Source organism: Salvelinus alpinus, chromosome 13 (genome assembly GCF_045679555.1).
Source record: "Salvelinus alpinus chromosome 13, SLU_Salpinus.1, whole genome shotgun sequence".
NCBI classification, from domain to species: Eukaryota; Metazoa; Chordata; class Actinopteri; order Salmoniformes; family Salmonidae; genus Salvelinus; species Salvelinus alpinus.
In genome coordinates, this window is record NC_092098.1 from 33,592,642 (window position 1) to 33,609,283 (window position 16,642).

A 16,642-nucleotide genomic window follows, 5' to 3' on the forward strand; every position below is an offset into this window, starting at 1 on the left:
ATGCGCTCTTAAAGTGGCAGCGCACTTAAGTGCAGGATTTCGCCACACTCCTCCCCCCATGAAAAAAACAAAGCCTGTAGAAACAGAGAGGATGCAGGCTTTGACAAGTTAATGTTCCTGCTATCCAAAACCAGGGAAGTCCTCATCATCAGAGTCCTCCACGAAGAGTTTCTGCAGGTGTTGCTTTTGCCTGCGATCCAGCTCTTCTGCCGTAGGGTAGCAAGGCTTTAGGTCAACAACATGCACCGTCCTGACATCTTCCCCAGTGTCCTCCAAACAGACCAAGTAGTTCACTGGTCCCAACTGCTGCACTACACGGTATGGGCCTTTCCATCTCGAAGCTAGCTTGGCAGTGAACTTCTTAGATGCCTTCGACAGATGATGGGAACGTACCCAGACACGAGACTGGGGTGGGAAACACACGTCTCGTCTATGTTTATCATAGTTTCTCAGCTGTCGTTGTTTGGCTTTGGTTTTGCTGGCCTCCACTCTGGCTAGCAAGGTGTGGTGGTGCTGTACGGCATCAAACGCTGGGCAGTCAGGTGAAACATTAGAACTTTGCAAGACTCTGTCCATCGGACCTTTTAGTGGTCTTCCCAGGTGGAGTTCAGCGGGAGTGACCCCAGAAGTCTCCTGCACGGCAGAGTTCAGTGCAAAGCGAAATTCAGGAAGATGTTGATCCCACCTTGTGTGCTGATCCCCCACGAATGAAGCAATCATCCCTTTCAGGGTACGGTTTACCCTCTCGGTCAGGTTGGTCTGAGGATGGTAGGCTGTGGTCAGCTTGGCAATTACACCCCAGTAGGTACAAAGCTCTTTGTATATTCCTGATATGAACTGCGGACCTCGGTCAGAGAGGATTTGGTCTGGAATTCCGAATCTGGTAAAGACCTCCCGTCGCAGAATTAGAGCAATGGCTGATGCAGTGGCTTTGCGGAGTGGAAACAACTCCACCCAGTGTGTGTAGTAGTCCACTACCACCAATAAAAATTCATTCCGGGTTCCCCGGCTGGGAGGAAAAGGTCCCATGAGGTCAATTCCCAACATTTCATTTGGATGGTTTACCACGGTCTGCTGCATTTTTCCAGCAGGTCTGCCAATGTCTGGTTTGTATTTCTGGCAGACTTCACACTGCTGTACAAACTTCCGGGTATCAACCCACATGCCTGGCCAGTAAACCACCTCTTGTAGTCTTCGATACGTCTTAAAAACTCCAAGATGGCCACTCATGGGGTTAGCATGATAAGCTTGGATTATCTGGTCACTCAATGTAGAGGGAATGAAGACGCGATAATGGGAGCTGTGTATTCCCTCTCCTCTTGGAGTTTTTCGATACACTGTATCCTGAATTATGCTATACTTATCATTGAAACGACTCTTTGAGTCTTCTTCAGACAGACTCTTGTGGATCACCATGATGGCAGCATCCTTCTGCTGTGCTCTCCATACACTCTCATCATCCAGAGGAAAGGAATCATCCAGACACTTAGCGGTAGTGTAAGTGCTGCACAAGGGAGGACAAACATTGGCAGTCTCTGTAATCCGAGAAAGGGCATCTGGTACAACGTTCAGTTTTCCTTTGCGATACTCAATGATGAAGTCAAACTTCTGCAGTCGGATAGACCAGCGAATAAGACGGCTGTTGGTCTTGCCTGATGCCAGAACCCACTGCAGAGCAGCGTGGTCTGTGACAACGGTGAAAATCTTCGCCTCCAAGTAGTAGCTCCATTTCTCCAAAGCCCAGACCACAGCGAGGCACTCTCTTTCAGTCGTTGAATAATTCCTCTCGGCTGAATTAAGGGTGCGACTTGCATAGGCAAGAACTTCTTCTGTTCCAAGTCCTGTTTGTTGAGCCAAGACGGCTCCAAGTCCTGTTTGACTTGCATCCGTGTACACAATGAAATGAGCATTCAAGTTAGGATGTCCAAGCACTGGAGGAGTAATGAGACTGTTTTTGAGTGTTTCAAATGCACTTTGGCATGCAGAGGTCCATTGGAATTTCACACCCTTCTTCTTAAGGTGGTTGAGGGGTTCGGCGACCTTTGAAAAGTCAGGCACAAACCTGTGGTACCATCCAGCCATACCCAGAAAACGCTGAACAGCCTTGAGGGATGTGGGAATGGGGAATTCCTGCACGGCTGCAACTTTGGCTGGATCTGCATGGATACCTTCAGCATTAACCACATGCCCAAGGAACTTGAGTTCTAGCAAACAGAAACGACACTTCTTCAAGTTCAAGGTCAAACCTGCAGCCTTTAGTCTGTCGAAGACGGACTGTATGTCTTTCAGATGATCCGCGACAGAGGAAGAGTAGATTATGATGTCATCCAGATACACAAGACAATTTCTACCCCTCAGATCTCCCAGGACAGTCTCCATCAACCTTTGGAAGGTTGCTGGAGCATTCTTCAAACCAAAAGGCATGACTTTGAAGGAGTACCAACCAGCAGGGGTGACAAAGGCAGTCTTGTCCTGACTAGCGGGATCCATTGCCACCTGCCAATAACCACTGTTCAGATCCAGATGACTAAAGATAGATGCTCCTGCCAGAGATTCCAGTATGTCATTTATGTTTGGTAGAGGGTAGGCATCGCTTTCTGTTATGGCATTCGGCTTCCTGTAGTCCACACAGAATCGATATCCACCATCTTTCTTAGGAATCAGGACAACCGGAGAAGCCCATCCGGAAAAAGACGGTTCCACAATTCCATTCTCCAACATGCTTTTGAGCAGTTCATTGAGGATTGACAGTTTGGCGGGGGACAACCTGTAGGGACGCTGCTTAATAGGGACATCATGCCGGGTATAGATTTTGTGTTTGAAGATGGTTGTACGGCCGAGTGTAAGAGTGCAGACCTCACTGTTCATCTCCAACATCTGGGAGAGCTTCCACCTTTCCTCATCCGACAGACATGCCTGTTCCACTGCTTGTTTGATGTAGAAATCAGCATCAGGTTTGCTTTTGCTCTCGGATAGAAGGGGGGGTACGGCGGTAATCAGGGTGACAGTTGGGTTCTCCGACTTCACTGGTGGAACATGTTTTTGTCTTTGTCTTTTTATATTTTCTCGATCTCTGACTTGACCTTGTCCGGACTCTGCATAATGTAGCAGGCTCCAGCCTGAAATCAGTGCATTACCAGGTTGAAATGGATGAGGCTGGGAATAGTCAGAGTGCAGCCGATAGGAGGGTTCGGACATCGAGATGGTCAGTCCACTGAAGAACAGGAAGTCTAGACCAAGGACTACAGCAAATGCAAGGCTTGAATCTGCAAGAATAGCCACAGGAAGTTTAATAGTCTCATCATGCAGTTGTATTATTATACTAATCCAGCCCAAAGGGGTGGTAGGTTCTCCATTGGCCAAGTACAATGGTCCCTCCTCCCATGTTTGTAGCTCCTCATGAGGTAATGCCATGTTCTGCCACAGGGCCTCTTGCATCAGGGTGTAAGTTGCTCCTGTGTCAATTATGGCCTTCCCTCGCCAGTTCCTAACAGTCAGGGGCACCAATAGTTGTTGCGGAATAGTAATAAGACAGCTAGGGGTGATGTCTAAAGGCTTCATGGGCATTAAGGCTGACCCAATGGTATGCAAGCCACCACGTCTGTCTAGACTGTCGGTCTTCTGTCCTTTCTGACCTTTTCCGGAATCCTGACGCTGGACATAGAGCGGGCAAGAACCTGGAGGATGTTGGACTTTACACCTCCAACACATCACTGGACTTTTGTCTTGGCTCTTGGGTACAAATATCTGAGATGGTTTAGCCCCCAGAGAGCTATGGGTATACTGGGATGAAGGAACAGGGTTTTTAGTTTGAAGGTGGTGCTTCCAGTCCTTCTCAAACTGAGTCCCCAGACGCACCAGATCATCCACATTCTGCACACGTTCTCGAAGTTGACTAGCAAGGCGGGGAATCATGTTCTTTAGAATGAGTTTGACCATCTCCGGCTCAGTAATGTCAGCCTTCCATCTCCTACATAGAACTCGATAGGAGAAAGCAAAGTCCCGTATTGGCTCTGCTTCACCCTGGACTCTGTTACGAACACGTTCCGCCAGTTCATCCCCATAATCCTCTGAGAGGAAGGCTGAGAGGAATATTTTTTGAAACTCCTCCCAGGTTTTCACATGTTCACAGGCTATCTCCCACCAGTCTCTTGCTGTACCATGGAGAGCACTGCGGAGGGTGGCAAGAACCTCCCAGTCAGTAAGGGGCCGGATAGAAAGAAAATCATTACACTTAGATAAGAAAAACAGTGGATCAACATCATCTTCTGGGCTGCCAAAAGTGGGGAAAAGTAGTTTGATAGGGAGGGAGCGCTCTAGAGGAGGCATGACAGTTTCAGCGGGAGTTCTGTTTAACAGTATCTTCATAGGGGGTTTTGTAGTGCTACCTGTTCCTATTCCGTTACTGACCAAGCCAGTGGCAGAGGTAAAACCTGAGGGAGGTACAGAAGATTTGTCCAGAAGGGAAAAGCCTTTCATTTCCTCCTGGTGCAGCTCTTCCATTTGAAGGTTTGTGGCCTTCTGTGCTTTTTCCATCTCATTAACGGTGTCCTTTTTAGTTTGTTCAAACAACAATCGTAGTTCCCCTGTGAGAGAGTTCTTCATGTCCTCCATAACTTCCTTCAGATAAGAACACACTCCCTTCACAACAGAGGCTGACTCCTCTGCTCTCTGTTTTTGTTCCTCCTCAAGATAGATTAGGACTTGCTGATGGTTAGATTCCATTTGCGTTTTGAACTGGTGCAGTTGTCCCTGAATATCCTGTTTCAGAGAATCGTGTGAATATTTCTGTCTCTGAACAATTTGTTGTTGGTTTTCCTCCATTTGACAGGGAAGGTAATCCAACCTCCGCTGCACATCTGTCTGATGAGCCTCCACACATTCACTGAGTTTGCGAATGGCATTCTCCTGCATTGTCAAACTATGATTGGTGTGGGTCCATTGATGTTCCAGTCGTCCAGTGATCACAGAGACACCTCTCCCAGTCTCTCTGGGCAGGGTAACAGGAAGAGGTTGAGGTGAGGGTAATGGTGGAGAGGTTATAGGCGAAACAGAAACCTGGGGATTAGGGTCAGTGCTATCCAACTCCATTAGTTCATCTAATCCTTCCACAATGAAAGAATCTTGAACACGATTACCATTAGGTGTGTCCACATTGACACAGTATGGGGTTCCAACAAAAGACATGATTTCAACTTTGTGTGGATGGTGTCAGGGGTGTTTCTGTTCAAGTCCCTGTTCGGGGGCCACTTCTGTAGCGGTATTAATTAGAGAAAGGTAAAGAAGATTTTGTTCGGGCGCCAGGCAGGTATTAACCCTGCCGAAAGAAAAGAATAGTAGAACAGCGAGAGTACCACTACCAGACCCACACACATCAACAGAAGAGACTGCCTAGAGTGTAGCCTGTTGACCAGATAGCCAGCGGAGAGAAAAAGAATACACACCCTATAGATCACACATCACATCACAGTCCTTCCACAATTCTTGGTAACCCCACCAAACATACCTCATATAACAATAATGGCAGAGCAATAAACAGCAACTTCATACAATAACAAATTAACCCAGTCATCACACAGAGGATTTGCAATAGTTTGTATTTTCTTCCTGGGAAGGAGTGCAGAGGGTATGAATGTGTGGTGTTCATATACACACTAGTCCAGCTCCAATGAAACGTCAATGTACTTAGAAAATAGAGTCGGTTGCAGTGTAAAGCACTGGAACATAGCGTGAAGAGAAAGAGAGAAAGGGAACAAGAGAGGGCTTAGCTGTGGTCTTGAGGTTGCAGGTATCCGGTCTGACTGTCCGATGGTATGTTGGGTTGTAGTTGAACGCTTCACAACAAATGTTGCTACTTATCCATTTGATCCATAACCATCGTGGTCCCAAATGAGAACAACCACGTCGTCGAGCGATCACACCGAGGATTGATCCAAACACTGTACAACCACATACGCTGAAGACAAACAAAAAACCTCTGCAGCATAGCACACAACAAAAACTGTCGCGCCAATCAATAGCTTCTCTCCAATAGAGCTTAACGAGCTCTTTTATCTCCTCCTTCCTACTGCTCATGCGCTCTTAAAGTGGCAGAGCACTTAAGTGCAGGATTTCGCCACACATAGATGTCTATGATTGGCTCAGATTTGGTCCCTAAAAACTTGCCACTTTGATACAGCTACGACTTTTTCATAACAGGTTAAAATTTACGCAGTCGGTTGGGAGAATTAACACAGCAGGTTAGGAGAATTAGGTTATGGTTATGAAAAGGGTTAGTGTTAGCGAAAATGCTCTCCTAACCTGCTACGGATAGTCACTTTTATCGAAGTGGTGTGTTTTTAGGGAAATCAAGGGCCTTGGACCGCACCAAAAAAGACAAAAAAATTACGGCCTGACAAGACCAAAACAAAGATGTTGACGTAGGTCCCCAAAGTGGGAAGTACCCATCAACAAGTAAAAACTGTAGGGGTTCTATGGGGACTCCCCCGGATGTTTATTATCATTATTCATTAATTTTTTTACAAATGCTCACTCAACTTATTCAGTACTTTGAGAGTCAATTACAGGAACTGGTAGCCATATCTATGAAGTAATAGTCAGGGCCGAGTTTCCCGATAGCAATAGAACTTAAGTTTACAAGTGTTTTAACGATGCATAGTTTCTATAATGACTGAAGAACTCCCATAAGTTTCCCAAAACACCACATAGGGAGATCTTTCAATAAGTGCGCCGTTAGAGCATGTGTCGATACTGATAGGATCAAATGAAAGGCAGCGCTGCTCTCGAATCAGCATTCTCCATTCAAATCTTACCTCAACATTAGATACGGACAACGGATCCGTTCCTAGAAATAAATGATTACCTATGGCTGCAAATATTGAGGCGGCTTATTTTAATGCTTAGGCTATGCACTAAATTTAATATTTAGCCTACAATTAGCAAAACAAACTAAATTGATTGAACATGAAATTGATTTCAATATGATTTAAATACTTGTGTATATATAGTGTATGTGGACACCCCTTCAAATTAGTGGCTTCAGTTATTTCAGGCACACCCGTTGCTGACAGACTTATAAAATCAAGCACAGAGCCATGCAATCTCCATAGACAAACATTGGCAGTACTGAAGAACTCAGTGACTTTCAACGTGGCACCGTCATAGAATACCACCTTTCCAACAAATTTTCCAACAAATTTCTGCCCTGCTAGAGCTGCCCGGTCAACTGTAAGTGCTGTTATTGTGAAGTGGAAACTCTAGGAGCAACAACGACTCAGCCGCAAAGTGGTAGGCCACAAAAGCTCACAGAAGGTAACTGGGCGAGTAGCGCATAAAAACGCCTGTCCTTGGTTGCAACACTCACTACCGAGTTCCAAATTGCCTCTGAAGCAACGTCAGCACAAGAACTGTTTGTCGGGATCTTCATGAAATGGGTTTCGATGGCCAAGGAGTCGCACGCAAGGCTAAGATCACCATGCGCAATGTCAAGGTTTGGCTGGAGTGGTTAAAGCTCACTGCCATTGGACTCTGGAGCAGTGGAAAATACGCTTCACCATCTGTCAGTACGACGGACTAATCTGGTTTCGGACTAATCTGGTTTTGGCGGATGCCAGGAGCATAGTGCCAACTGCTGTTTTTCATGGTTCGGGCTAAGCCCCTTAGTTCCAGTGAATGGAAATCTTAACGCTACAGCATACAATGACATTCTAGACACTTCTGTGCTTCCAACTTTGTGTCAACAGTTTTGGGAAGGTCCTTTCCTGTGTCAGCATGGCAATGCCCCCGTGCATGAAGTGAGGTCCATACAGAAATGGTTTGTCGATATCAGCGTGGAAGAAGTTGACTGGCCTGTACAGACCCCTGACCTCAACTCCATCAAACACCTTTGGGATGAATTGGAACGCCCAATATCAGTGCCCGACCTCGCTAATGCTCGTGGCTAAACGGAACCAAGTCCCGACAGCAATGTTCCAACATCTAGTGGAAAGGCTTCCAAGAAGAGTGGAGGAAGGCTGTTAAAGCAGCAAAGGGGGGACCAACTCTATATTAATGCCCGTGATTTTGGAATGAGGTGTTCGATGAGCAGGTGTCAATATACTTTTGGTCATGTAGTGTATATAGGCCTATGTAGCCTACTGTATTTATCTTTTAATGCAGTCATATCAGTTTTCGTTTGAAGCATCTTTCTACCCGTTGCTTGTTTATAACAAGACAATGGCAACTTTGTATTGTAGTCAACTTCGATCTGAAGGGATCGGCCGTCACAGACAGATAAAAATCTTGATTCTATGATTAGCGGAGATCTTCTGTGTATAAAGTGATGCAAAAGGGGAAGAAAGCATCGAACGGCCCATTTAGCTGTTCTACAAGTGGTCTGAGGCAGTTGGTAAATAAGTGTTTTCAAGTGCAACTTTAGTAACAATGGTTTTGGGAAACACCTCAGAGTTAACAATAGCGCCTACAAAGGTTCTAAAGATGAGCTTAGTCTTAAGAGGCTTTTGGGTAACCGGGCTTTGGACAATAAATGATGTGAGACAAAACACATCTCACCCAGCCTGAATTAGTCAGGGCATGGCATCTAAAAGGTGTCAAAAGCATTCCACATGGATGCTTGCACATGTTGACTCCAATGGTGGTGGGCCATTCTTGATACACACAGGAAACTGTGTGAAAAACACACTCAAACCGGTGCACCTGGCACGTACTAGCATACCCCAGGTGACATCAATAAGGGATCTTAGCTTTCACCTGGATAGTCTATGTCATGGAAAGAGCAGGTGTTCCTAACACTCAGTGTCTACACAGTGCATTCGGAAAGTATTCAGACCCCTTGACTTCTTCCACATTGTTACGTTACAGCTTTATTCTAAAATGTATTTAAATGTTTTTTTCACTCATCAATCTACACACAATACCCCATAATGACAAAGCAAAGACAAGTTTTTATGTGTTTGCTAATATTACATAAGTATTCAGGGCCTTACTCAGTACTTTGTTGAAGAACGTTTGGCAGCGATTTCAGCCTCGAGTATGACGCTACAAGCTTGGCACACCTGTATTTGGGGAGTTGCTCTCATTCTTCTCTGCAGATCCTCTCAAGCTCTGTCAGATTGGATGTGGAGCGTTGCTGCAAAGCTATTTTCAGGTCTCTCCAGAAATGTTCGATCAGATTCAAGTCCGGGCTCTGACTGGACCACTCAAGGACATTCAGAGACTTGTCCCGAAGCCACTCCTGCGTTGTCTTGGCTGTGTGCTTAGGGTCGTTGTTCTGTTGGAAGGTGAACCTTCGCCCCAGTCTGAGGTCCTGAATGCTCTGGAGCACATTTTCATCAAGGATCTCACTGTACTTTGCTCTGTTCATATTTGCCTCGATCCTGACTAGTCTCTCAGTCCCTGCCACTGAAAAACATCCCCACAGCATGAAGCTGCCACCACCATGCTTCACTGTAGAGATGGTGCCAGGTTTCTTCCAGACGCGATGCTTGTCATTTAAGCCAAAGAGTTCAATCTGGGATTTCATCAGACCAGAGATTCTCGTTTCTCATGGTCTGAGTCTTTAGATGCCCTTTGGCAAACTCCAAGCGGGCTGTTATGTGCCTTTTACTGAGGTGTGTCTTCCGTCTGGCCACTCTACCATAAAAGCCTGATTGGTGGAGTGCTGCAGAGATGGTTGTCCTTCGAGAAGGTTCTCCCATCTCCACAGAAGAACTCTAGAGCTCTGTCAGAGTGACCATTTGGTTCTTGCCCACCTCCCTGACCAAGGCCCTTCTCCACCGATTGCTCAGTTTGGCCTGCGGCCAGCTCTAGGAAGCTTCTTGGTGGTTCCAAACTTCTTCCATTTAAGAATGATGGAGGCCATCGTGTTCTTGGGGACCTTCAGACATTTTTTGTACCCTTCCCCAGATCTGTGCCTCTACACAATCCTGTCTCGAAGCTCTCGGACAATTCCTTCGACCTCATGGTGTCACGACTTCCGCCGAGGTCGGTCCCTCTCCTGGTACGGGCGGCGTTCGGCGGTCGACGTCACCGGTCTTCTAGCCATCGCTGATCCATCTTTCATTTTCCATTGGTTTTGTCTTTATTTTCTACACACCTGGTTTTCATTATCCAATTACATGTTCATGTATTTAACCCTCTGCTTCCCACATGTTTGTTGTGCGTGTTTATTTCTATGTTCAGTTCGGTATGATGGCTGGTTTTTTGACGGGTGCTGTGTTCACCCGTGCGTAATGTTTACTGTTGGGTTTTTGGTCAAGTGTATTTGTTGTACCTTGTGCCTTTATTTTATTGAGTAAAGTACGTTGCTCACTCATTTTGCTCTCCTGGGCCTGGCTTCATGCACCAGCTACACTCATCATCTGACACATGGCTTGGTTTCTGCTCTAGAATGCACTGTCAACTGTGGGACTTTATATAGAAAGGTGTGTGCCTTTCCAAATGAAATGTTACTTGTCACATGCGCCGAATACATGTGCAGACCTTAGCGTGAAATGCTTAGTTACAATTTCTTAACCAACATTGCAGTTCAATAAATAGAGTTAAGAAAATATTAAATAAAATTAATTTAAAAAATATATAAAAAAGTAACACAATAAAATATCAATAATGAGGTTATGTACAGGGGGTACCGGTACCGCGTCAATGTGCGGGGGTAGAGGTTAGTTGAGGTAATTTGTACATGTAGGTAGGGGGAAAGTTTTTTTCACCTTTATTTAACAAGGTAGGCTAGTTGAGAACAAGTTCTCATTTGCAACTGCGACCTGGCGAAGATAAAGCAAAGCAGTTCGACACATACAACAACACAGAGTTACACATGGAATAAACAAACATACAATCAATAATACAGTAGAAAAAGTATATATACAGCATGTGCAAATGAGGTAGGATAAGGGAGGTAAGGCAATAAATAGGCCATGGTGGCGAAGTAATTACAATATAGCAATTAAAGACTGGAATGAAAGAATGTGCAAGTAGAGATACTGTGGTGCAAAGGGGCAAGATAAATAAATAAATAAATACAGTATGGGGATGAGGAAGTTGGATGGGCTATTTACAGATGGGCTATGTACAGGTGCAGTGATCTGTGAGCTGCTCTGACAGCTGGTGCTTAAAGCTAGTGAGGGAGATATGAGTCTCCAGCGTTAGTGATTTTTGCAGTTCGTTCCAGTCATTGGCAGCAGAGAACTGGAAGGAGAGGCGGCCAAAGGAAGAATTGGCTTTGGGGGTGACCAGTGAGATATACCTGCTGGAGCGCGTGCTATGGGTGGGTGCTGCTATGGTGACCAGTGAGCTGAGAAGGCGGGGCTTTACCTAGCAGAGACTTGTAGATGACCTGGAGCCAGTGGGATTGGCGACGAGTATGAAGCGAGGGCCAGCCAACGAGAGCGTACAGGTCGCAGTGGTGGGTGGTATATGGAGCTTTGGTGACAAAACGGATGGCACTGTGATAGACTGCATCCAATTTGTTGAGTAGAGTGTTGGAGGCTAGTTTGTAAATGACATCGCCGAAGTCGAGGATCGGTAGGATGGTCCATTTTACGAGGGTATGTTTGGCAGCATGAGTGAAGGAAGTTTTGTTGCGAAATAGGAAGCCGATTCTAGATTTAATTTTGGATTGGAGATGTCTAATGTGAGTCTGGAAGGAGAGTTTACAATCTAACCAGACACCTAGGTATTTGTAGTTGTCCACATATTCTAAGTCAGAACCGTCCAGAGAGGTGATGCTAGTCGGGCGGGCAGCAATCGGTTGAAGAGCATGCATTTAGTTTTACTAGCATTTTATGAGCAGTTGGAGGCAACAGAAGGAGTGTTGTATGGCATTGAAGCTCGTCTGGAGGTTAGTTAACACAGTGTCCAAAGAAGGGCCAGAGGTATACAGAATGGTATACAGAATGGTGTCGTCTGCGTAGAGGTGGATCAGAGAATCACCAGCAACAAGAGCGACATCATTGATGTATACAGAGAAGAGAGTCGGCCCGAGAATTGAACCCTGTGGCACCCCCATAGAGACTGCCAGAGGTCCGGACAACAGGCCCTCCAATTTGACACACTGAACTCTATCAGAGAAGTAGTTGGTGAACCAGGCGAGGCAATCATTTGAGAAACCAAGGCTGTTTAGTATGCCAATAAGAATGTTGTGATTGACCATCTCTAACCTCCTCCCTATAGGCTGTTGATCATGTCCAATCAATTGAATATACCACAGGTCGACTCATATCAAGTTGTAGAAACATCTCAAGGATGATCAATGGAAACAGGATGCACCTGAGCTCAATTTCGTGTGTCATGGCAAAGGGTCTGAATACTTATGTAAATAAGGGATTTCTGTTGTCTTTTTATACATTTGAAAACATTTCTAAAACATTCCTAAAAACCTGTTTTTGTCATTATGGGATATTGTCTGTAGAATGCTAAGGGTTTTTTACTTTTTAAATCCATTTTAGAATAAAGCTGTCACATTACAAAATGTGGGAAAAGTAAATGGGTCTGAATACTTCCCGAAGGCACTGTATATACATTCCCAGTCAAAACGTTTGGACACACCTACTCATTCAATGTTTTTTTCTTTATGTTTACTATTTTCTACATTGTAGAATAATAGTGAAGACATCAAAACTATGAAATTACACATATGAGATAATGTGTTAAACAAATAAAAATATATTTGAGATTCTTCAAAGCAGCCACCCGTTGCCTTGATGACAGCGTTGCACACTCTTGGCAGTCTCTCAACCAGCTTCATGAGGAATTGGGTTTGGACTACAATTGGGTTGAGGTCGGGTGATTGTGGAGGCCAGGTCACCTGATGCAGCACTCCATCACTCTCCTTATTGGTCAAATAGCCCTTACACAGCCTGGAGGTGTATTTTAGGTCATTGTCCTGTTGAAAAACAAATGATAGTCCCATTAAGCACAAACCAGATGGGATGGAGTATCACTGCAGAATGCTGTGGTAGCCATGCTGGTTAAGTGTGCCTTGAATGCTAAAAAAATCACTGACAGTGTAACCAGCAAAGCACCCCCACACCTCTTCCTCCATGCTTCACGGTGTGAACCACACATGCGGAGATAATCCTTTCACCTACTCTGCTTCTCTCACAAAGACATGGCAGTTGGAACTATAAATCTCAAATTTGGACTCATCAGACGAAAGGACAGATTTACACCAGTCTAATGTCCAATGCTCGTGTTTCTTGGCCCAACCAAGACTCTTCTTATTATTGGTGTCCTTTAGTAGTGGATTCTTTGCAGCAATTCGACCATGAAGGCCTGATTCACGCAGTCCACACTCAACAGTTGATGTTGAGATGTGTCTGTTACTTGAACTCTGAAGCATTTATTTGGGCTGCAATTTCTGAGGTGCAGCAGAGGTAAGTCTGGGTCTTCCTTTCCTGTGGCGGTCCTCATGAGAGCTAGTTTCATCATAACACTTGATGGTTTTTGCGACTGCACATGAAGTTCTTGAAATTTTCCACATTGACTGACCTTCATGTGTTAAGGTAATGATGGATTGTCTTTTCTCTTTGCTTTTTTGAGCTGTTGCCATAACATGGACTTGGTCTTTTACCAATTAGGGATATTTTCTGTATACCACCCTTACCTTGACACGACAACTGATTGGCTCAAACGCATTAAGAAGGAAAGAAATTCCACAAATTTACTTTTAACAAGGCCCACCTGCTAATTGAAATGCATTCCAGGTGACTACCTCATGATGCTGGTTGAGAGAATGCCAAGAGTTTGCAAAGCTGTCATCAACGCAAAGGGTGGCTAATTTTAAAGAATCTCAGATATAAAATGTATTTTGATTTGTTTAACACTTTTTTGGTTACTACATGGTTCCATATGTGTTATTTCATAGTGTTGATGTCTTTACTATTATTCTACAATGTAGAAAATAGTAAAAATAAATAAAAACCCTTGAATGAGTAGGTGTGTCCAAACTTTTGATGTGAACTCTATATCTCATTAGGCTGTATGTATTTTCAGATATTGTAAATGTGTATTATTGTAGCGTCACCATCTTTATTGCAAAAATAAAATACACACAACTAAGCTACATATTCATTTGACAGAGGTAATTAACTGCCCATTGATCAGCACAGCAATTGATAAAACAGGACTGTGTTTGCAAAGCAACGTGTTTCTGAGCTTATGTCAATATTACACAGGTAAGCTAAAGGTTACAGAAAATCAGGAATGGAGACAGGATCTATAGACTTCTAAATGTGACTCGTTTCAGGAAACTAGGCATATGTCGCACTACTTCACACGAGACGGATTTGAATGTAAACATTTTTATCAAAATGCGTTTATTGGCAGAAAATCCTTCTAAAACAAAGTTTCATGTTCCTTAATAACAAACTTGTATTTCATCGATAAATACAAATAAAACATTACAATTACGAGCCCAGTTGGTTTAGCCACGGAAAAAGCCAGGAACCTTCCCACTAGCCATGATTGGCTGAGGTAATGAATGGGCTGGACATACCGGGAGATGAGTTTGGATTGGTCTGCCATGTAGAATGGTTTTGTCTAAAGTGAGCTGTTCAGTATGTGTTGAAAGTCCTTTCTACCGCACCATTTTTTAAAGATATTTTAACCATCGAGAACTACAAAAGTTTTGCTACTTTTCTCTACAACATTGATGCCCTGAATTTAGCAGCCGCTATCGACAGATCAGTTGAACAAAGTGATGGGCTACTTTCTGCACATGCCACGGTCAGTGTGAACCAGAGTCACTTGACAACACTGGCCAAACAAGATGTAGCTACAAACAAAACTAGTAAAATGGTTGCAGTCTGCCATGAAGCGTTCCTCCATGTATACAGGTAAGAGTCTTGCAACATTTTCAGATATAAGTTCCTCATTTTGTCAGAAAGTCGTTTTTATTGTAAGTTAACGCGTACTGTTAGCTAGCGAACGTTAGCTTGCTGGCTCGCCATCTAACCTTATGTGTATGATCTGTGTAGTAATATTATTCCATTCAGAAATCCATTTGCATTGCTAGTTATAACCTAATGTTAACTAGCTAACATTGAACATAGTTTGTTAGCTTTAGCTCCCTGCGGATTCATAACAGCTATGACAATGTTTGTATTGGTAGTAGTATGAGTTGGAATTATGCCGGTTTATTGTTTAGCTAGCTAGCTACATGTCTAAACAAAAGACTAGTACATGATCCATCACATTAGCCAGGTCTGTCTCGGGGTGATTACGGCAGTCTATTGTACAGTCGTGGCTAAATGTTTTGAGAATGACACAAATATTAATTTTCACAAAGTCTGCTGCCTCAGTGTGTTTAGATATTTTTGTCAGATGTTACTATGGAATACCGAAGTATAATTACAAGCATTTCATAAGTGTTAAAGGCTTTTATTGACAATTACATGAAGTTGATGCAAAGAGTCAATATTTGCAGTGTTGATCCTTCTTTTTCAAGACCTCTGCAATCCGCCCTGGCATGCTGTCAATTAACTTCTGGGCCACATCCTGACTGATGGCAGCCCATTATTGCATAATCAATGCTTGGAGTTTGTCAGAATTTGTGGGTTTTTGTTTGTGTACCCACCTCTTGAGGATTTACCACAAGTTCTCAATGGGATTAAGGTCTGGGGAGTTTCCTGGCCATGTGCCCAAAATATCAATGTTTTGTTCCCCGAGCCACTTAGTTATCACTTTTGCCTTATGGCAAGGTGCTCCATCATGCTGGAAAAGGCATTGTTCTTCACCAAACTGTTCCTGGATGATTGGGAGAAGTTGCTCTCTGAGGATGTGTTGGTACCATTCTTTATTCATGGCTGTGTTCTTAGGCAAAATGTTTAGTGAGCCCACTCTCTTGGCTGAGAAGCAACCCCACACATGAATGGTATCAGGATGCTTTACTGTTGGCATGACACAGGTCTTATGGTAGCGCTCATCTTGTCTTCTCCGGACATGCTTTTTTCCGGATGCCCCAAACAATCGGAAAGGGGATTCATCAGAGAAAATGACTTCACCCCAGTCCTCAGCAGTCCAATCCCTGTACCTTTTGCAGAATATCAGTCTGTCCGTGATGTTTTTCCTGGAGAGAAGTGGCTTCTTTGCTGCCCTTCTTGACACCAGGCCATCCTCCAAAAGTCTTCGCCTCACTGTGCGTGCAGATGCACTCACACCTGCCTGCTGCCATTCCTGAGCAAGCTCTGTACTGGTGGTGCCCTGATCCCGCAGCTGAATCAACTTCAGGAGACGGTCCTGGCGCTTGCTGGACTTTCTTGGGCGCCCTGAAGCCTTCTTCACAAAAATTGAACCGCTCTCCTTGAAGTTCTTGATGATTCGATAAATGGTTGATTTACGCGCAATCTTACTAGCTAGCAATATCCTTGCCTGTGAAGCCCTTTTTGTGCAAAGCAAGGATGACGGCACGTGTTTCCTTGCAGGTAACCATGGTTGACAGAGGAAGAACAATGATTCCAAGCACCACCCTCCCTTTTGAAGCTTCCAGTCTGTTATTCGAACTCAATCAGCATGATAGAGTGAACTCCAGCCTTGTCCTCGTCAACACTCACACCTGTGCTAACGAGAGAATCACTGACATGATGTCAGCTGGTGTTACGTTCCCCAGTTTATGTGTTGTGGTTTGTATTTGAGTGTGTGTGTTTCA